The following is a 4,854-nucleotide window of genomic DNA, read 5'->3' on the forward strand; positions in this document are numbered from 1 at the left end:
TTAATTAATCGAGCGGACTCGATTAAACAATTCGGCGGTCTCTAGTCGGAGTCAGAGTTACTCCGGAGTTAGTTTGCTCCGGAAGAACGCTCGCAAAATCGTCGTACGTTCCGACGTGCCGGTATTAAGCGAGAAGATGTTTAATGTGAATTATTGTTAACTACCGGCACAGGATTGCTCCCAAATTTCACAACCAGCAGCAACAAAGTACTCGGAACAGAACTAAGTTATTAAATAATTAATAACTTAGTCTGACGTCGAATAAATTGATGTGCTAATTATGAAATTTATCGAGACGTACACGTGGCGTTACGCAATTCCGAAACGAACGTTCCGGAATCCCTTTGTTCCGACGACCTAGGACGGAGCCGTTGGTTGTTATTGAATTTATCCTGACAAACAATTAGCAGAGCCAAGTGTCGACAGGACAAAGACGAATAACAACGAACGGAGGGGAGGGGTAACCGCGCTGAACGGCCGTGCGGGTTAGCGGACTGGTGTTCGCGCGGGGGAAGAGAGTAAGAGAGGGAGTCGATCACTTACCCCACTCGAGGTCCTGCAGAGGTGTCCACGTGTTCCCGGCTGCTCGGTGGAGACGCTGATGGTGTGGTCCTCCTCCTCGGCGGCCAGTCGCGCCCCGATCGCTCCTTGGCTCCAGGTGTTGATGCACTTGCACTCCCGGATTTGAGCGATGCGGCGCTCGTACGAAGTTTTGAGGTGGGAACAGAGATATCTCCCCGATTTATTGGGAATTGACTGATTGATGTTAGAAATAGGCAGATTGGGCCAATCCACACGGCACTGCAATGCGTGGCCGACCCGTGACCGAGCGGGAGCAAGCCCCGACCTCTCAGTCAATTCCCAAAGATCGAGTTAATATTCTGAATACCCGATGGGTAGTGTATCAGATATTAACCTGATAAGAACAGATAAAAGGCCTTTATTTTCAAAGAATCGTCCCCCGAGCTAGTGTTCGGGGGCGGTACAATATGTTGCCTTTCGGCGAGGGCAAATTATAAAAATAGTCTGTTTGGTGGGGGGGGGGGTGCGGCGCGGGGGAATTACATCCCCCTACGTGACAAACACTCGAACGTACACGCACACACACACACACACACACATCCACGCGTCAATAAATAATACAATTATCAGAGTGTAAAATAAGCAGCACGAGCCTTGTCAGTTATTAAAAATATAAATCGTGGAACGGTCCACAGCACGCCAGAAGACTTAGACTAAGGAGATGACTAGATGTAGATAGAGAAGTATAGAGACAGCGAAGGAAGGAAGACAAAGATAGAGAGTAGAGAGAGTAGAAAAAGATAGAGAGATAGAGACAGAGGCGTGTTGTGGGCTCGTTGCCCTCGCTAAAAATTTATATATATAAAATTATACAGGGCCGGGGTGGCCCTGAGTCAGTACATTATTATTGTCATTGTCGACGCTATCATTATTATTTATATTCTCGGGGCGCGATCTATTTGAGGGGGCCGCGGGGGGGGGGGGGCACATTCACCGCATCGAGGTGCAGGGGCGACTCCGGGGCGGGGACGGCGGCGGGAGCAGCAGCATACTGTCGGACCCCCGACACGTGCTCCACGTAGACGTCTCGACCCCACCGGATGGTCTCAGAGACAATGAGCCGGCGCATCATGCTTGCGTATCTCGTGCTGATACGCAGCACTTTGAGCACCGGCTCATTGGCCTGATCCCATGAGCCGAGAGCCCCCACGACGATCGCGTCGGTCACAACTCTGTAACCCCGCTCCTCGAGAACGGCCGCGATCGGAAGATACTTTTGTATCTTCCGGAGCCTTGCGGCTTCGAAAGCTTCGATGCCGTTCTCGAAGGTCACGGTCACATCGATGATCACGACGCTTTTCGAGGGCTCGTGCCTGACAACGATGTCCGGCCTGAGCGCCTCTAGATCGTCGGTGAGACCCTCGACCCTTTGGTTCACCCTTAAATTCCCCGGCAGTCGGCAGGCTCGCGAAATCCGCGAGACGACGGCGTCGTGGCGCATCTGCCAGGCAGCCGAGTGGGGGCGGCAGTGACATAGCACATGGGGCAAGGTCTCCAGGGCCTCCCCGCATCGCCGGCAACGCTTGTCACCCTCACCCCAGCGTCTAGCCCCATTAAGGGGTAAGACGTCGAGGCGGGCTCGGTGAACGAAGCGCCAATCAGCGAAGCGGGTGAAACTGCCGCCGCGGAGGAAGTGGTTCGACACCTTCGTCCGCGACGACACCCCGAAGACCTTCCCCTGATCCGGCTTGCTGTTAAGGCGGTGATGGTAAAATTCCGTCACTGCCGCCCTCAGTCGGTGCAACACCTGGGTCCGAGCCACGGGTGTTACGACCGTCGTGCGCCCGCGTGAGCCTCGGAGTCTAAGACCCAGTTCCTGGCGTGCAGCGCTCCACTCCCATCGCAATTGGAGCATGTCTCCTAATCGCCGCGCCGCGTTCCGTGCCCTCGACCACAATGTGGAGAAGTCGCAGCTGGTTCTGGCGAACTCCCCCTCCAGCGAGCCGGAGAGGTAGTTCGCCAGATCCTGCTCGGTAGGTGGACGACCGATTTTCATGGCTACCGCCCCCCTCAGAGAATCTCCGGCCAGCCCGCTGATCGCCGGGTCAGGCGCCGTCAGAAGACGGAACGCATGCCCGATGACCAGCGCGTCGGCCAGGTCAGCAAGCGGAAGTAATCCACATCCTCCCCGACTGGGAGGGAGGTAGATCACCTCCGCGCTGGCTCTCTGAGGCAGGTTGAGCCAGGATTTCGCGAGCTTCTTAACGAGCTTATCCGCGACTTTAAGGGGACCTTTCTCCACATGGGCTCCCCGCAGCATGAAGTCGAGGCGGGGCAATATAAACGTTCCGACCGCCTCACACTTTTGCCACGGGGCGAGGAGGGAACGATCAACGGAGCGGAGATCGCGGACGAGTTCCTCGATCGTCAGAAGCGGAGTCTGCTTCACCTGGAATCCCGTGGGGACTCCGAGATGCTCATATGGCACTCCTGCTGCCAGGGATTTCAACCCCTGACCCTGTAGGCTGAAGCAGGTAGGGACGGCCCGGCGAGTGCCTCTGCTGTCCTGGTGCAGTGTTGCACACTTCGCCGGGTTGAACCGAAGTCCAATCCTCCCTGCTGCAGCCTCCACTGTTCTCAACAGTGTTTCCATCCCCTCCGGAGTGTCGGCAACTAGTGCCATGTCATCCGCGTAGCCAAAGATGTTGTACCGCCGGCCGTGGAGCGTGTAACCCGCCGAGGTCTCGGATGCTGCACGAAGCACCGATTCCAGGGCAAGGTTAAACGCCACAGGGCTCAGCGGGCATCCTTGCTTCACTCCGGAGAGGATGGGGACAGGGTCTGTGAAGCCCTGTGAGGTTCGCACCCGGGTGGTGCATCCGTCATAGAGCCCTTCCAAGATGTTACGGAAGGGCTCGGGGACTCTGGCCTCCGCAAAGGCGTGGTATATGGTTGAGTGGGGGACCGAGCCAAACGCGTTCGACAGGTCCAACCACGCAACCACCACCTGACGCCTGCCCCTGCGAGCGTCGTTAAGGACCTCCTGCAGCACGTAGTTCTGCTCATAGCATCCCTCGCACGGCAGGAAGCCCTTTTGTTGAGGGCTAATCCGCTCATTATGTAGGGCCCATTTGATGAGGCGGTCGGCAAGCACCGCCGCGAAGAGTTTGGGGGTCGTGTCGGACATGGCTAGTGGCCGCCAGTTCGAGAGATCCCCCCGGTCGCCCTTCTTGTGAATCATCACAGTATTCGAAGACTTCCAAGAAGCAGGGACCGACTCCAACCTTTGACATAGGTTGAAAAAGGCGGTCAGAATGGCGCAGTCCGGGTCGGCCTTCCGGAGATCACGGTAAGTCAGGCCGTCTGGCCCCGGTGCGGAGTTTGACATCCGCCGGAGCCGACGGTCCACCTCGCTCACTCCGAAAGGCCGAACCAGTGCCGCGTCACTCGCCGCCGTTGGAGCCTCTGATGGAAAGCCGAGAGGCCCAGAGGCTGGTGGCGTACTCGCAGGTGAGTACATGTCGAGGAAGTGTTGATGTACCTGGTCCTTCGGGACCTGGCATTGCGCCGAAGCGCCCATCAGCACCTCCTGGACCGCACGCCTGCGGTTTTGCCGAAACAGTCTCTGGATCCGCGTTGCCTCTGCGACTTGGTCCGTGCTTCTTGCAGCCTTCGGTTCAGTACGACCGGGAGGGCGCGATGCCGATGCACCTCCGACACGCCTCTCCCTCCCCGCAACAGCGGTTGGTCTTCCCCTCGCAATTTCTCCAACCCCCGCGGGTCTTGACCCGAAGCGTTGGAAGAAGGCGGCGATCGTAGTCGCCACCTCTTCCAGATCTTGGACACTATCGACGGCCCCGGCCAAACCAATCAGTAAGCGCCTCTCCTCCGCCAACGCGACTTGCTCCCTTCTAAGGGATGCGCGCGGGCGGGGGCGAGGCTGACCAGCAGGCACAGGCCGGCGATGCTCCGGGTCTCGCGGGGTTTGGAGGTCGGTGGGCACTACACCGACGCCCGCAGGGGCATTCGTTGTCCCCGTTCTATAACCACCCGGGTGCGAGCTCCCAGGGGTATTCCCACCCACACTACGAAAGCGCGACGCGAACCCTCCCAAGCGATTAAACATATCGCGTAGATCGCGGAGTCGGTTCGTCCGCGCGGAGTCGGCAGGGGCCCGATCGCTCACGTTCTCGGTTCGGCTGCTCCTGCTTCCCGTCGCCGCCCCTCGCCGCGCGCCCCTGCGCGATGCTGCCGAGGACCGGTTCCTCGGCGTGACGGTGGTAGTGGTAGCGGTGGTGGTGGCCCCCCTCGTTGCTCCCTCGGTGACCGGAG

General features: G+C 58.2%; 1 pseudogene; it reads right to left on the minus strand.

Annotated features, from left to right (window-relative positions):
• Nucleotides 1–776: 776 nt before the first annotated feature.
• On the minus strand, nucleotides 777–955 carry LOC143219388 (U2 spliceosomal RNA; annotated as a pseudogene).
• Between the last annotated feature and the right edge of the window lie 3,899 nt (nucleotides 956–4,854).

The sequence above is a fragment of the Lasioglossum baleicum genome, unplaced genomic scaffold (assembly GCF_051020765.1).
Source record: "Lasioglossum baleicum unplaced genomic scaffold, iyLasBale1 scaffold0027, whole genome shotgun sequence".
NCBI classification, from domain to species: Eukaryota; Metazoa; Arthropoda; class Insecta; order Hymenoptera; family Halictidae; genus Lasioglossum; species Lasioglossum baleicum.